The sequence below is a fragment of the Rousettus aegyptiacus genome, unplaced genomic scaffold (genome assembly GCF_014176215.1).
Source record: "Rousettus aegyptiacus isolate mRouAeg1 unplaced genomic scaffold, mRouAeg1.p scaffold_m13_p_1, whole genome shotgun sequence".
NCBI classification, from domain to species: domain Eukaryota; kingdom Metazoa; phylum Chordata; class Mammalia; order Chiroptera; family Pteropodidae; genus Rousettus; species Rousettus aegyptiacus.
The window spans coordinates 24,432,579-24,450,878 of record NW_023416284.1 but is presented as its reverse complement, the minus strand read 5'-3'; positions in this window follow the sequence as shown (position 1 = coordinate 24,450,878).

Here is an 18,300-nt window from a genome sequence, read left to right as displayed (position 1 = left end):
CACGAAGGAAGAGAGACTGCTCTGGTTCTGAGCACAGGTGCTCCAAAAGAGAGAGAATCTGGAAGAGGCTGAGCAGCACTTACTCAGTCCTCACTCTAAATCACTCAGATATAAGTAAGTCCTGGGGAGGAGGCAGGGGTGGGGGGAGGGTAAGGAGAGGCCAAGAATGGAAGTTCCTGCCGTCTATAAAGCATAAGTCATGGCGAAGGGAGCGAGGAGACAAACTAACAGTAGTGCCTGTCGTTACAGTGACCCCACATTCTATTCTTTTAGGGACAATCTCAATTTAAGCCTGCTGTCATGTAGTAACTACAGATGGCACCCCTTTCACCCTCAAAAGTGTCTGTCTGGATAATTGATACGGCCAGTCGAATGGAAAGGGGATTGCTTTCTTCCAGTGCTGACTGCAAATACCTCTGCTTCTGCCCTATTACTTTCTACTTTTGTTGCCCAGAAGCTCTTTCTCTCTCCCTGGGCACTCAATCTACTGCCTCCAGGTCCTGCTCACATTGCAGGGTCATGAAAGGTTTATAAGTCTTATTTTAACCAGTCACATAAGGTCTTTTTGGCAAATTAGATCCAAGCTGAAAATTAGTGGCCCATTGGGCAAATTCACAACAGTCCTGGTCTTTCTCGAACATTACCATGAAATGCTTCTTCGCTCAAGGTTTTGCTGTTTCGCATTTTCTCTCTGCTGTGAGGGAGGCTACACTGTGTGCTGAAGAGTCAATAAAATGTATTTGACAGGATTCTGTCCTTGCAGGACTTCTAACCTGGACTATTTATTGTGACAACTGTATGGAACCCATACATGGTGGGCCACTCCACAGAGAGCCTTGGAGCTCAGAGAAGGATGGCGATGTTCTAACAGTGAATGGGAACATGGCACCTGGGCAGGGCCTGAGAGGTGAGCAAACTCTCTAGAAGCAGAGGCCAGGGAGAGGCTCATGCATGCAATATGATGGCAGCCTTTTGGCCTTCCCTGCTTATCCTCGTCCTTGCCCAGTCTCCAGCTCCTCTCATAGGATGAACCTCAACAGTCCTCTAAAGCACGGGTCCCCAATGCCTGGGCCATGGACTGATACCAGTCCAGGGCCTATTAAAAACCAGGCCACACAGCAGGAAGTGAGCGGCGTGCAAGTGAGCGAAGCTTCATCTGTATTTGTAGCCACTCCCCAGCACTAGCATCGCCGCCTTGGCTCCACCTCAGATCATCAGGCAGTGTATTCTCATAGGAGCACCAGTCCCTGGTGACGAAAAGGTTAGGGATCACTGCTCTAAAGTGCCATCCTCTCATCCATTTGCTGCACTGCTGCCACAGCTATGTCCCTAAAGCACAGCTCTGGCCATTCTACTTCCCAGCTCAAGAACCTGCAATGGCTCTCCTTGCCTACAAAATGGCAAAGTGCCTACTACATCTTACTGCACCCTCCTCCTTTCAGACATTTGCATCTCTGATTTAAAAAGTCCTTATTGTCTAAAAATCAGATCGAATGCTTCCTTCTCTCTGCAGCCTTCTCAGATTTGTATAGCCTGCAGGAGCCTTGCCTTTTCCTGTTTCCTTGTTGCACTGACTCTTTTCAGTCTCCTTTGTCCTATAATCCATTGGGGTTGTGTGCCCCCACCCCATCACTGACTGTGGGACCCAGTAGGGCAGGCACTGTGTCCTTCATGTGTTCATCCTCTGGGTCCATCCCAAGGCAGGGCTCAGAGCAGGTGATTAGGAAGTTCTGCTGGGTTGTGCAGAAGGACCCCATGGGACAGATGTCATCAGCCAGCATGCCACTGCCTAGTTGACCTATGCCCCATCCAGGCCCAGAGCCCCTCAATGACTAGGCAGGCCTTTCTTTCGGGGGCTTTCAGGAGACCCACCTGGCCCTCCAGTCATCATTTTGTTCTTTGGCTGGAACCAGAGGAGGGAAAACAATGAAGTATATTAGTTTACTGCTTGATCTTTGCTTCCCTTAAGCAGAGCCAAATCTAAAGTGAATATTGATGACTTAACAAAGCCCCGTGTTTGGTATTCACTGAAAACCATTGTGTATTCCCTAAATAGTTCGTTTTGTTTTCAAAAGTTCTAAAAAACTCACTGTATTGAAATGCATGTTGTTGCATCGATTTTTCTAAAATACACCTTGTTATCTTTTCTTTGGTAATTGGTGACTGGTAATGACTTTGGCAATTTAACATGTTCTTGCAGACACTTTTCCCATTCCCCTTGATAACTGAAGTCAGGAGCGAGGGCCTGTCTGTCAATCTCTGACGCCTGTCAGCCTGTGTGATTGACGGCTTTTGGTCCCACAATAGAGACCATTTTTGCAGCCCCCGTTCTGTTATTTTCCCCTCCTTTAATACTTGTGGGGGATGGTGTTTGCTTTATAATCTGCGTTTAAAATCCAACTTGGAATGAGGCCAGCGCCAGAGAAATTATCACAATGTCTTGTTAGCTTTGCATCAGGAAAATTCTCCAGAGGGTTTCTTAAGCTATGAGTCTACCTTCTGAAATTACCTCTGCTCAAAAATCTAAGCTTTAGCCTTCATCCTGATCCTTTCAAATTCTTGGAGAAAGGCCGAGGGGTCTGCCCAGCCATACTCTAATAGAGGGCATGACCAGGGGGACTGTGTGCATCTGGAGTAAAGTCGCCCATCCCTCACTCTTGGGGCCTCTGTGTATAAGCCCCCACATAATGAATGCGACTCTGAGTGGCGGAGCTCAGCAGAAAACAGAAAGCTCTGGGTCTGCTGGGCAATTATATTCTTCAAAAGCCAGAGCAGGCATGAACCTCTCCAAACTAAAATGAAGCAGCATTTGGTTCAGCTTGACACCACTGGATTATAGGATTGTCTGGCCCCTTTGGAGAAGCAACAAAAAAGCAAAACCAATGAGGGTCAAGGATTAAAGTTATGACGTGTCTCTCTGTGGTTGTGAATAGTTTGAGGTTTCCAGATCCATTTTGGAATCTGATAAAAAACTATAGCCCCTATCCCTAGAAAAATGCTCATCCCTTTATGCTCAATTCTTACCTACAGTTTCAGGGGAAGTGGCTCCTCCTCAAGGATCCATGGGTCTCTTGGGTTAAGATCTGCTCTCTTAACCCAAGGTAGCTAGTTATCTTAAGCAGAGTTCACCTGCAGTCTCGTGACTCTGTAAGTTAGATGATGACCTGGGGCTTGACTGCAGGAGCAAAGTCTGTATGAGGCAAACTCTTGGAACCAGTGCCCTTGGTCAGAGCTTTCTGTGAGCAAATGTGGCTGGAGGAAGCCAGACCTGTAAATATCCACTGGTAGGTTCTTAGTCTGTGGGGCCTCCGGGCTGATAGAAGAGCGCTATGCAGCAAAGATTCTAATATTTTATGCACAAAGAAGGAAGATTGGAAATGTGGTCAAACTGAGAACCAAACCAGCACTGGAGAACCAGAGGAGGAAGGGGCTGGGTAGGTCAGAGGATGGCCAGTTTCTGTGTCAGTTACAGAAAGACATCTTCAGGAACTCACTCTGCAAACACCTTCTCCATCCAGGCCTCTCTCTTAGGTGTGGCTTGGCACATCTTGAGAAGAGATGGCAATTTGTCCTTAAAGGGACTATGCCTCATTGTAAAAAAGTTCGAGATTTATTCTCTTTCTGTTTCCTGCTTTCCATCGCAGCCAAACTACCATCTATATTATTGTTTCTAGTCATTAAACCTGGGAGGTTTTTAAGGGAAGAGGGTCTCCATTTAACCCCATTTTTTTTCAGGATGAGGCCCAAGATTCTCACTGTGGAGTCAGAACATTTTACAAGAATAGTAACACCTGTCATACCTAGCAGGTACCACATGCCAGGCATTTAATCTTTACAATGTAAAGTAGGTAGGTGCGGTAAGCAGAACAATGCCCCCTACCATAAGATGTCCATACCCTAGTCCCCAAAACTTGTGATTATATTACCTTACATGACAAAAGGGACTTTTCAGATACAATTAAGTTAAGGTTCTTGACTGCAGAGATTATCCTCATTGTCTGGGTGGGTCTAATGTAACCTCAGTGGTCCTTATAAGAGGCAGAGAAGACGGCCAGAGTCAGAGAAGGAGAGGGGATGATGGAAGCAGAGGTTGGAGTGATGCCACCATAAACCAAGAAATGTGAACAGCTGAAAAGGTCAAGGAAAGAATTCTTCCCTAGAGCCTCCAGAAGGAACATAGTTCTGCCAACACCTTGATTTTAGTCCCCATGAGACCTGTTTTGGACTTCTGACCTGTATCATAATAAATTGTGCTGTTTTAAGTCACTACGTTTGTGGTAAATAATGGAAAACTAATACAATTGCAATTATCCCAACTCACTTTTTTTCCCCAGATGCAGAGACCAGGTCTCAGTAAGGTTATATGACTTCGCCCAGAGTCGTGACACTTGTAAGGATCCAAGTCTATGTTTGGCCCTAAGTTTGTCTGGATGTAAAACCCATGGCCTTGACCACTCAACCACACTTTCTCAGTGGGCTTCAACCTCATTATCACCCTCATCTCCTACCACCTCTTCCTCTATCCTACCACACTCATGCCTTCACTCCCTCTGTCCCCCCTGTCTGGGGCATCCTTCCCCATTCACCTTTACACTACTGACATCTCTGGCCCAGACTATGACCAGTCATTCAGAAGAGCCTTCTCTCCCCTTCACAGAGAACCACACACTTCTCTCCTACCCCTGCTTTATCATAGCTCAGGTTAAGTTAGTGTCAGGACAAAGAGGGGCCTGTGGACCATCTGCCTTTAAATCAGAATTCCCCAGGACATGGCTCTAAAATCTGCATTTTTGAGCACTATAATGTACATATAATAGGCAGCAAGATGGTCATTTGCCTCCTGGTTAGAGTATGAATTTCACAAAGACTGGGTCTTTCTTTTTCAGTTCTATATCCTCTGCATTGACCCATTGTGTTGGTTAATTTTATGAATCGAGTTGGCTGAGCCACTGTGCCCAGATATTTGGTCAAAGGTTATTCTGTATATTTCTGTGAAAATGTTTTTTTTTGGATGAGATTAACATTTAAGTCTGTGGACTTTGAGTAAAGCAGATTGCCCTCCATAAGGTGAGTGGACCTCATCCAATCAGTTGCAGGCCTTAGCAACAAAGACTGACCTCCTCTGAGCAAGAAAAAGTTCTGCCAGCAGACAGCCTTCAGACTCCAACTGCAACACCCCTGGGTCTCCAGTCTGATGTCCCACCCTGCATATTTTGGACTCACCAAGCCTCCACAATCATGTAAGCCAGTCTCTTAAAATAAATTTCTCTATATAGATAGATATCTATATCTATCTAGATAAATATAGATAGACGTAGATATAGATATAGAGACAGAGACAGATATATAGATACAGATACAGATATAGATGTAGATATAATATAGATATAGATGATATAGATATAGATATAGATATAGATATAGATATAGATATAGATATAGATATAGATATATCCACACACACATCCTGTTAGTTCTGTTTCTCTGGAGAACCCTAATACACCCATTAATGAGTGTTCATTGGATGAGCTCAAGGTGAGATTCATAGATGGTCTTTATAAGAAAAGCTTTAGTAAAATTTTCTTTTAGACTGCCCCCCCCCAAACCCGCAAGAATTATTTCACAGAAGGTCTAGGAGCCCAGAGTAGGCGGGCACTTTCCCCTGAGTCAGGATTCCTGACAAAATGACATGTGTCCTTCACTGACAGAAAGTGTCTGTAAGCCAAGGCAAAGCTGGAGGCAGATACCTGGGGATGCTAGTCCTTCTGGGGGGCCTCAGGAGTAGCTATGTGTGTCCTGATGCCAGAGTCCACTGGGCTGCTGAGCCTGGGGTCTGGGACACTCAGACTAATAAAGCCAGGGACCCCTGTCCACAAAAAATTTCTAAAAATATACTTCAGAGTTTCTAATGATGCTTTTTGAGCAGCTACTCAAAAATGAGAGCTTCAGGCACCCTGAGAGGCCATCTCAGGTTTCTGGTCTCACTTGCAGCGTTTTTCTTCATTGCTTCAATGACATTTTTATGTGCCTTCTATAAGGCAGGCACTAGAAAGACAGAGATGAACCAGAGAGAAAGATGTCTTTCTCCACAAATCTCATTTTCTAGTAGGGTGGGAGCATGGGAAAAAGCACAGATAATAAGCAAGTCAAAAATACTTAGCTAAGACAATTTCAGGTACTGTAAGTCTCACAGAGTACTATGACTGTGCAGAAGGTTTTATTTTCCAAAGATGGCCACAGTGTCTTTGGCCCCATTAGTTCTTCCAGAACCTTGCCAGGCTCACATGAAGAGTTAGAAGAATCTAATTCCTCTCCTCATGATCTGGGAAGGCTATAGAATGTGGCAGAAGGAAAACTGTATGACTTCCAAGGTCAGTCGCAAAAAATGATGCCGCTCCTACCTTGTATGAAAAAACATTTGCCCTGGAGCTCTGAGCACCATGGGGCCACCATGTTGTAAGGAAGCCCAAATTAGCCTTCTCCAAGAGGCCACACGAGAAGCCCTTAGATTACATAAACAGAGAGAGAGGGGTGTCCGGCCAGCCTCCAGCTGCTCTAGCCTTCCGCTGTTCCGGCCACAGGCACCTGCATAAGAGGCACTGAGACAGACTGCCCAGCCAAGCTGTTCCCAAGTGCCTCGCCCACAGAGACCATAAGAAGTAATAAAATGATGATTGTTATTTTAAGCCACTAAATTTGAGGGTTATTTATTACATCGCAATAGATAACCGAACAGGAGGTGAGACTACTTCATTTTACATGGTCACGAAAGCCTCTCTTGAGAGATGACATGTGAGCTGAGACCTAAATGACAAGAGGAGCAGCCATGTCACGAGATAGGGAAAGAGCATTCCAGACAGAGGGGAATGCAAAGGTGCTGGGGTAGCAACATTCTGGGAATTTCACAGAGGAGCAAGAAGGCCGATATGGCTGAGGTATAGTAAATGAGAGAGGACGTGGATGGGGAAAGGTTCAGAGAGGTAGGAAGTGGGCAGGTTGTGAAGTGTTTTGAGCAGGTTGACCTTATGTCCCAGTTTGCCTGGGCTAATCCTGGTTTAAGCTTGTTGTTCCAGAACTGTTATGTGACCACTCAGCTTATAGGTCATGGTAAGGAGCTTGGACATTTGCTATGATGTTTTTTCTTCATTCTCTGGGCTAATTTCTAGCCTCTTTCTTTTCTGCCCTCACACTCTGTCCTAAAATGAAGAGATAGCTCTTCCCCTCTCATACATCCCTCTCGCAACCTTGCTGTTATTCTTACTCACTTTCGAAACAGCCAAATCTGTTTCTACCATGGTCCCAGAGAGATCACTGTACCTTTAACTCCATGGGAGGTGTGAAGTGTCTGGTTGGAGTGGCCAGTTAGAGCCCAAGAGTCTGAGTTCAAGTTCTGGACCCACCATGTCTAGCCTGTGTGAGCTCTGGTGGCTTGCTTTACCTTCTTAGGTCTTAAGAGTTTTATCTGTTACATGGAAATTTTAAATGTCTACTTCACAGCATTGTTGGAAAAAGAACAAGTGGCTATCAAGAGTTGGTTGCAAGTGTGAGGAAGCCTGACAAGCAGAAAGGGATTTTTATTCAAACAAAACAAAACATTATGATTGGACACAGGGAAAAAGTGTGATATTTATGGGTGGGGATAACGTCACTGGAGTGATAAAAGGTGGGTTCACCCTGGAGATGTTTAAGATGAAAATAGCTGACTGTCTCTCTGGAGGGGGCGGGGTCTAGCAGATGAGCTCAAGATCCCTTCTGTTGATTAATAAGTTCATGTATTCATTCAAACAGTCCTGGATGCATGTTCCGGTTCTCTCAGTTGCTAGCTCTGTCAGTTTGGTCAAAGTACTGCCTCAGTTTCCTTAAATAATAGTACTTATTTTTTGGGTGCACTAGGAGGTCAAATAAGAATGAAATGCAAATGCAAATCCCTGTGTCACTTGTGTAAGTGCCAAAATTTTGCTACCTTGCTCTTTCCTGTTAACAATGTGCCAGGCCCTGGGTTATACCCTGGGCGAAGGCGGAAGTAGGATCCAAATATGAAAGTGTTTCCAGTATAGTCGTGGGGAGGGGACAAGTACTGTACATCAGCCATCATCACACATATTCAAATCAATGAAAGGATAGAGACAGGAACGCAGGTTCCCAGTGAGAGATGGAAAGAGTCACTAAGCCCCTGATGGCTTCCCAAGGTCCCAGTTTCAATTCCCATGAGATCTGGCTGAGTTTGGCTTCTATGAGACCTCCAGGTACTATATCCCCCTTACTTGAGTGGTTGAGTGGGTTTCTGCACCCTGAAGAACACAAAAATATTAGAAGATCATCAGCATGTTTAGGGAGCCCCAAAGAAGTTAATTATTTCCTATTGGTGCTGGGGCAGGTTGGGGGCCAGAAACTTAAAGCTTAGGTAGAAATTGAACATTTATAGTTTGAGGGTGAGACTTCCATGGAGTAAAGAGCATGGGCAAAAGGAGAAAAACTGGAAAATGCAGGACATGTGTCAGAAGTGGGGAGTGATTCACTTTGTCAGGAATTTAGTATGTATGAAAGAGGATGGGGACCCCCCAAGGATACAAAGGTAAGCAGGAGCCAGATCCTACAGGCTCCACATAGCAAACTGAATAGGACTTTATTCACAGAAAACAGGGAGTCACCATCAATGGCTTTTAAGCACAGGAATGACAGAGTCAGGGCCAGTGACAGAGTAGCTGTTTAAGATGGATGAGAGCTGCACAGCCCTGGAGGCAGAGAAGGCTGTGGCAGTGGCCTAGGCAGAGATGATGAGCCTGGGGCTAAGGCAGGGACAGCTGACATGGACAGTGGAAACTGATGGGATTATCACCACGGCCAGCAGGAAGGAGTGCTCCGATTGGTCAACTTGATCATGTGACCCCCACCATGCCAGCCCCCACCAAGGATCATGTAGAGTGAGAGGGCAGTTTCCCAAAGGAACCAGAAGGAAGACAATGGAAACGTACAAAACAAAAAAAACAAAACAAAACTCGTAGCTTTGTCAGACATTTTTCTAGACTAGCAAAACTTGGGGCATGTAGAAAAAAAGAAAAGACATAAAAGTTCAAAGTCAAAGAAGCGTTCATTGCAGTATTGCTTTTAGTAGTAAAAAAAAAACGTAGAGCACTGGGATATCCAGTAATAACAGACTAGTTAAATAAATTATGGACCATCGTTCAATAGAGCTGTACCCTAGACTTTAAATGGAAACGGGAGATTGAATGCATAGGCATGGAACTGTACCCAAGAGACAGCAGAGTGTGAAAAAAAAAGTGGTTAACTAAACAACATGTATGACATGATCCTATTTATGCTGATAGGGAGCTGTAGCATTTTTTTTTTCTTAAAAATTCCAGGAGGGCTGACTCTTACAAGAATAGCGGTCACAAAAGAATTGCACTGTCTGGGAGCCGTACTTAGGGATGCGAGCTCTGTGTCCATAGGGTTCAGGAGGGCACAGCCCGAAGACAGCAGGGATGAGTGGGAAGAAGCGAGAAGAGGATTTTAGCAGCTGCTGTGAGCGAGACACTTCAGGGAGGAGAGTTGTCTAAGGCTGACTCCTGCAAAGCTGTGAAAAGCCCCTGCACCGCCTTTTTAAGAAAACCAACAATAAAGATTCGCGTTATTCTTCAGGCTTCTGGAGTCTGATTGGGGTAATTTCGGATGTACTATTGGGCAGAGGCTGGCCTTAAAGGCTTCTTAAGTATGTTTGGGTCACCTCTATATATATTTATATATGCACTTTCAAAAGTTTGAAAAGATATACACCAAACTGTCAATGATGGTTATATCCGAATGAAGAAATATTAGGGACTTTTATTTCCCATGTATTGTTTGTTTTTCTAAAAAAAAATTTTTTTTTTTACCAGATTGTGCATTATTAGAATAAACAATACGGATATAAAGAAAGGGAAAAAAAGAAATCTAGTAAAATCAAAGTGCACAGTAAATAAATACACGTTAGCTACAAGCATATTCAGTAAACAGTAATTAAGTGACAAATTAAATAAAGCTAGACTAAAATGATGAAAATTCAAGACATTCAGAGAGCTTCCGCCTTCGCCCCCCAGCAGTGCCATGCAGGGTCCTTTTGGTTAGTCCACAGGCTATATGACCTGTCCCAGAAAGGGCTTCTGGAAGAGGAGCCCCAGGGCAGATTGCCAAGTGGGGCAGAACCAGATGCTTCGGATGGTTATGCCTCCGCATGGGCTGCAGCCCCTCTCTCTCTCTCTCTCTCTCTCTCTCTCTCTCTCTCTCTCTCTCTCTCTCTCTCTCTCTCTCTCTCTCTCTCTCTCTCTCTTTCCACTCCACCCTCCCTCCCTCCCTCTCCCTCTTTTTCCATGCTCTCTCCTCCTCCCCCGCCTTCCTCTCTTTCCCTCCCTCTTGCCCCTTCCTCTGCCCTCTTCTCGCTCCATAAATCTCAGTTAGGTTCAGAAAATATTATGGGCGTTATCTCTACAAGAGACCCCACTGTGCTCTCAGGGTGAGTTGCAGTAGTAGGTAGGGGATCCCAAGGAAACCAAGGGAAGCCCATTTGTCTTTAAGGAACTCTCAACCCAGAGGAGAGAGAGGCCCCACAAATGCCCCAGATAGCTAGATCTGTGAATAGGGAAGTGCCCTAAAGTGGCCTGAGAGCAAAAGTAGGTCTGAGTCCCTTCCTGGAAGGTCAAGTGACACTTGAGCAAAGGGAAAAAAGTCAGGTGAGAACTTACTTAGCAACCAGAGAGCATGTCTGAGACCAAAGTTTAGGGGGCTGTCAGCTCCGCGTTCAAGATCAACGGATGATATGGGATGGAAGGAATGTGGGTAAGTGGCAAGGAAGAGCAGGATCCAAGACCTAAGGGCCCAAGTCCTAAGGGGAAGGGCCTTGAATGTGATGCTACAGAGCTGAGCCCTTATCTTCCAGGCCCGAGGAAGTCAGCAAAAATCTAAACAGAGGAGTGACAGAGTCAGAAGTGCATTTTTGAACAATGTCTGGAGATGATGCGGAGGGCGGGTTGGAGAGGAATGAGTTGAATTGCGTGGAGAGTAACAAGGCCACAAAACAGACCAGGATGATATGATGAGGACCTAAACAACCATAACAGCAGTGGGGATGAAAAGAGGCTGATAAAATCAGGCACACCCTTGGGCGGGGGAAGCTGTGGCCTGGGGCAGAGACCACTCCCTATCATGTAGTTCAAAGAGACAACAACTCCTTATTGCATATAGCTCATTCATCCTACCGCATGTCATTCATTCATTTGAAAGACATTATCAATGCTTTCTCTATGCCCAGCCCAGGTCAGTCGCCAACACAAAGACATAAACAGGACAAAATTCCTGTCATCTAGGGCCTCAGAGTTCAATAGGGAATGTCAATGTGATAGATTGATTGTAAAAATGACCCCAAACATTCCTCTCCCTGTAAAACTGTGCCTTTGCAAAGTGACTTTGGAGTTCCTCTCAAATAAAGTGGAATCTGTTTCCCATGCCATGAATCTGGGCTATCTTGTGATTGGCCTTGGCCAAGAGAATGTGGCAGTTCCAAGCCTAGGCCTTAGGAGGTCCGGGGTCCTGACTCTCAGTCTCCTGGAAGCCTGTCATGTCACGAAAGGCTACATGGAGCACAGCCAAGATCAGCTCAACCCAGGCCAAATTAGCAGAATTGCCCAGATGACTCAGATTCATGAGCAATAATAAGTAATTTTTATTTTAAGCTCCAAGTTTTCCGAGGTCTGTTATACAGCAATAGCTGACTAATACAGCATAGAATAAACTACTTATTTTCAAAAGCATAGTATAAAAGCTCATAACCCAGATGTCACTAGGGATCATAAACAGCTTCTCGTCTCATCCCACACCACCTTAAAGCAGGGATCAGCACTTACTTTTACTCTGGGGAGACAACTTTCCATGGGTCTCTTGCATTTCTACGCATTTTACAAGCCAAGGTACTGGCTGGTTGCCTTTGTTAGGGACTATCCTTTAATATATGTTTGTACAGCATACTGCTCTGGAAGCTAGAGATCGTCCCTCTCCAGAGCAAAGGGAAGATTTGTTTGTCATCCAATATAAAGACATGTCTCTCCCCAGGGAAAATTTCATTTAGGCTTATGAAAGATTTGGGTTCCCTAAGCTAGGGGGTTCCCTTCTTGTAACAAAACCCACTGCATGTAGCTGCAGGTATTAGTTGACTCTCTGTGTCATCCTGTGGGAATTAGGGAATCAGCACAAATGCTAACACTCTGGCTACTGCTATTGTCATGAGTCAGAAAGTCCTTTGTGTCTTACTTGAAAGTCTCCTGTGTTCTGCCATCATCCATAACACTGTGGCAGGCTAACTCCTTAGCTTGTAAGTAGGCTAAACCCTTCACAGTTCTTGATACTATCCTTCCAAAACAATTTAATCCAATTCCACGTAGCCTTCGGGATAACAGGTTTTACTGAAGATGTCATTGGGAGACAAAAGAGGAGTTTACATAGCACATCACACATGAAACTTACCAAAACCCCTCATGAAACATTTATTTCCTCCACATTCACCCCCAAAGTTCCTCTTCAGCCATCAGCTGCCTCTTCTCCTTATAGGCACTTCCTCCCCTCATTCAGCCTCCCAGACATACGCCCCACCCTCAGGTCTTTCTGCAGCTCTTCCCTTGCTCAAGCAGAGAAATTTGGCAAAGGCTTCACCGAGTTGTGCCAGTCCAGCCTCCCCACACCCATCAGCCAACACAACAAACAAAGGACCCACCCTTCTTGGAAGATAGCTGGAGAGAATAAACAATAAACAACTTATTCCTTTCTCAGATATTTTTTTTTCCCTAAAGAAGATGTAAGCAATGTGTTCAAAGGTTCAAAGAAGGGGGGAAAAAAAATGTTTCCGACTGGGTGATCTAGTAAGGCTTTGCAAAAGGTAACACTTATCCCCGAAGGATGAGTAGGTTTTCCAAAGCTAGGACATGAGAGAGACAGAGAGAGAGAGACAGAGAGAGACAGAGAGCGAGACAGAGACAGAGAGAGACAAACAGAGACAGAGAGAGACAGACAGAGAGAGAGAGTATCCTTCTGAGGGTAAAGGCTAGGGTCAGAGGTCGCAAGACAGCTTGAGGTGCCATCCCAGAAGGCTTGGACTGGAGTTCACAGAACAGAATGACCCACTGAAACTACCACGAAATGTAGCCTGTCTCTGGGTGCTGGGCACACGTGTGAGGTTCTTTAAATTCACACATGAAATTTCAAAGCACAAGGGCTTGTAACCAAAGGAAACACCCACTAATCATAGTTTTCGCCAGAAACACCCTAACTGACATTTTAATTAACAAGCTGTTCTCCCCCCACATCGTTTTTAATATAAGGACTTCTTGTTGCTTTAAATCTAAAATTAATTAAGTGAGAGTTCTCTGGAGTGGAGTATATGGCTCATGCTAAACGGACGGGAGTGATAAGGTAAGATATATGGCTGGGAGTGGGGGGTTGAGGGGACATTGAAAAACTCTGCCTCTGCCGCTGAGGCGAAACGAGCCAGCCACAGCCCACCTACTCACTGAGGACCCGAGGGTCCTGGACTTTTTCCAAGAAAAATTCCATTTGATAGTGCAACCCGGCTAAGACCTAAGAATATAGAAGCTTCAAACGCTGTTGCAAAGCCCTACATGATCTGGCTCCCACCCATCTCCCTGACCTTACTCTCACCACGTCCCACCTTGTTCATAGGCCCAGCCACCATGGCCTTGCTCTTCCCAAACATGACAAGCTCGTGCCCACCTCAAAGCATTGGCACCCGCTATTTCATATGCTTGGGACACTCTCCTGGCACATTTGCCTGGCAGGTCTCAGCTGAGAGTTCACCTCTCTCTCTCTCTCTCAATATTTTTTCTAACCGCCGCATTTAAAATACTTATCAATCTGTGCTCTGCCCCCAACACCACCAATTACCCTGTCTTCATAGCAGTTCACCAACTGAAGTCATGTGTCATTTATGTATTCACTCTTGTCTCCCTCCACTAGAATGGCAGCCCCAAGAAAGCAGGGGTTTGTGCCTTGTTCACTGGGGATGCTGCTGATGCTCAGTAACTGTCTTCTGAATCAACGGAGGGAAGCTATTCCTTCTACTGATAACGTCCTTTCCCCTCCCTTCTCTCCTCTCTCCCTACCTTTGCCTGGCTACCTTGTGCTCATTCTTTTGCTTTCATCTCGAAAGACATTTCTTGACCCTTTAAGATTGGGCCAGGTCCCTCTTTGATATTATTCTTTATAGCATTCATCATAACTAAAATTAAAAACTGTTAGAATTGGTTATTTAATGTACATCTAGAACGTAAGCTGCATGGGGGCAAGAAGTTGTTGAAATATCCTTAATTAGTAGCTACTATTTAAATTTTATTTTTATCATCATCATCATCATCATCATCACAATCATGATGCAGGATCTGTCTGACCAAGGCAAACAGAAGGAAGATCTTCCAAGATAGCCTCGGACACAGCCATGTTCTCCCTTGGACATGTGAAAGTGTTTGGGGACAACAAGGGGAGGGAGCTATGTGACCCGAGTTAAGGTTCATGGTAGAAGGGATCTTAGCACAAGCATCCTTAAGCAGGTGCACCACTGAGGCCCCTTCTTGCTATTGAAATTTGTTCCTGTAGGCAATGAGTCAGCTGTAGAGTAGCTCATCATTCTGAATATAACATATTTTATTTATCTATTCTTCTTTTGATGGACATTTTAGGCTGTTCATAATTTGTTACTGTGACAAATAATTCAGTAATTATCTCTTCATTCGCCTGCACCATTAGATCTTTTCCTCTCTACTAGATTGTTCCCACCAGCCAACAAACACGGTGTAATTTCTCTCGTCTTTGAAAATAATACTAATAAAAAAAAACCTCTTTTTCCCTACATCCTGTTCCAGTTACCACTGCATCTCTTTGCAAAACTCCTCAAAAGTTGCTTTTACTCAGCACCTCCACATTTTTTTCCTTCTTTTTTTTTTTTTTTCCACATTTTCTCCTCCTTATTCTCTCTCGCGCCCACTCAGCTTCAGGTTCTCGCCCACCACTCCACCAGAACGCCAGGCACAGTTGCCAGTGACTCCACGTGGCCGAGTCCAGCAGTCAGTTCTCAGGCTCACTCGTCCTCCTTAATCACTGGTAGCATCGCCTCTTCCTTGAAAACTCTGTTTACTTCCCTTATCGTTCTTGATCCTCTTTCTAAAAATGGCCATTTCTTCTCAGTCTCATTTTCTGAATAGTCTTTACCGCCTTGTGCTTTGAACCATGGCAGGTACCAGGACCCCCTCTTTAGACTTCTCTTCACCACCTAAACCAGTTCTCTAGGTGATTTATCTGCCCCCACAGCTTTAAGTACTATCTACACACTGCCGACTCCCAACTTTCCACCGCCCACCTGAACTCTCCCCTCAAATGCAGCCTTATAGTCCAGCTGCCTTCCTGACGCCTTCGCTTAACTGTTTGACGAGCTTATTAAATGTGACATGCACGTGCATGCACACACACACACACACACACACACACACACACACACAATCCTGTTCCTGCCACAGTCTTCCCCCACCTTCATAGATAGCAATGCTGTTCTTCCATGTGCTCAGGCCAAAAGCTGTGGAGTCAACCTAGACTCTCGTTTTGTTGTTGTTGCTGCTGTTGTTGTTGTTATTTTCCCCACACACTCCATATTTATTTAGTCCTTAGTCAGTCCTGTCACCTTCGTTACACAGCCAGCACTGATTCTAGACACATCTCCCCCACCGCCGCTTTGTCTAACGCCACATCCCTCCTCACCGAATGATTCTAATAGTCTCCTCATCTTGCCCTCTTCCTAGTGAAGTGATCTTTAGAAAACTTCGTGAGATCGTGTTTTTTTCCCTGCTCAGAACTTTCCAACGGCTTCCCATCCCACTGAGAATAAAAGCCAGTCTCCTTGCCGTGGCTGAGAGGACTCCGTGTGAGCTGGGCCCTGGATGACCCTCTGACTTCCTCTCTTACCACCTTCCCCCCACTCTCCCTGCTCCAGCCGCCCTGACCTACTTGCTGTTTCTCACCACACCCGCTCCCCTCAGGGCCTTTGCACTGGTTAGTCCCTCTGCCCAAAAGACTCTCATTCCCCACACAGCCGCATTCACATGCTCCCCTCTGCCCAGATGCCTCCCCATCAAATAGGCCTTCCCTACCTGCCCTATTGAGCACAGTGACCCCCGCCCCCAGGGTTCCCTTTCCCCTTTCCCTGGCCTCGCTTTCCTCCACAGCACTCTGATGATATACTCTTAACTTATGAATTCCTTTCTCGATCGCTGCCTGTCTCCTCAAGTAGGATGTAAGCTGTATGAAGGAAGGAGCTACTGTGCGTTTCATTCACTGTCCTCTCCCTAGTATGCAGCACACATAGCAGGTGCATAATAAACATTTGTTGAATGAATGAACGTCTACATCACATCTTCGTGCACACCTGAGTTCCTCTAGGTCAGACTCAGGAGTAGAACTGCTCACTGACAGAGCGCATGCATTTTCCGTTTTCCTAGACACAGCTGAGTTGCTGTCCTGAGTGGCTGGCATCGAGCTGCCCAGTTTCCAGATCATATTCAACACTACATTTTTGCCAGACTGATGTGTAAAAGTGGTACCACTTTGTTTCCATTTGTAGATCCCTGATTATTAGTGAGGTTGAGCTTCTTTTCATGTTTCCTATGACTGGCCTTCCATCTCCTTTGCTCATTTTCAATTTGGTTGTCCTCTCTGGGCTTCAATGTCCTTCTGATGACTGAGAATATCAATCCAGATCTTCTCCAGGGTTCATTCCAGCCATGTTCCCCAATGCGGTTCAGTTGACAATTGTTTATCGAGCAGTTTTGTGGGCCAGGCCCTTGTCTAGGCACTGAGAGTACATCTGAAAAACAAAGTCTTGCTCTCAGAAGCTTATAGTCTAGGAAGGAGAAACAGAAAATGGACAAGGACACAAGTAAATGATATAAATTCAGACCATGCTCAGGGCCATGAAGAAGAATGATAGGCGGGAGGGGTTGTCACAAAAAGCCTTTCTGAGATGATATTTAGCTGGCACATGAATGATGAGATAGAGCTGGCAATGGAAAAAATATAGGGAAATGCATTCCAGGCAGAAGGAACAGGAAGCACAGAGGCCCCAAGATAAATTCAGCAGTCGTGAGAAAAAGGAAGAAGGCTGGGGAGACTAGAATAGAGGAGCTGGACCTGCAAATATCTGGAGAACATTACAGTCAGAAGGAAGAGAGGGGCCCAGGCCATCGGGAGGGAGAAGCCAGCAAGGCTGTTCGGAGGGAACTAAAGGGGCCATGGCTGCTGGAGCAGAGGGAAGAAGAGGGGACCGGCAAGCATGGGGTGCGGGAGGAAGGCAGGGCCGGAGCTGCAGAGTCTTAGGTATTGTCGTAAGGGCTCTGGACTTCATCCTAAAAACAGCAGGCAGGCAATGAAGGCTTTTATGCAGGGGAGCCAGGGGCTCACATCTGTTTCTTTAAAAGAAGCCACATGAAGCATGAGCTAGAGGACAAAAGCAGGTTGAAGAAGACAGGTTAGGAAGCTGGAGTAGACATTTGTCATTTCTATGAACCTCTGAAAGCCCTTGTCAGATTTAGGGACCCACTAATCTGAGTGTCTTATGGAGAAGCAGAGCAAGCCAGTTCCACATGCCAGAAGCTAAAATGATAGGGACTTGCTCTCCTTGTCCCCTACAGCTAGAGCAGGAGCAGAGCAGGGATAGTCACCTAGCTGTGCTGTTCGGGGATCTGGGTCTGGAACTAGTGCCACAGAACAACCAGGGCCATTCAGAAGTCATTCCACTGTGGGGGGTGATGGCATACGGCAGTATGACAGTCACTATGACTGTCAGAGGATGTACAGTTCTGTTCTCATACAGGCCATAGGCCTGAGGACATTGGGCTGTTTAGGAAAGCATAGCCTCAGCCAAAGGGACAGTCATTGCTCAGCCCTAGTGACCGAGAACAGGCCGGAAATCAAGCCCAGTGTGGCCAGATCTTCTGATGTCTCAAAGAAGCTAGGAAATCAAAATGTTATGTAAATCTCCCAGTTTTTATGCTAATTACAAATTAAAAATTTAAAAAGCCTTCAAGTTGGGGCAGAGAGGTCAGACATAACTCGCCAGTGGCCAGTTTATAACCTCTCATAATGTTTTGTCCTTTTGAGATCAAGAAATTCTTCCTTCCATCTAACGAGGTGAAAGGAGGAGAATTTTCACAGAGGGCTGGGAAACAGGCAGCTGGAGACAGAAGTTTCTTGGCTAAAAGGAAGCAGCTGAGTTTC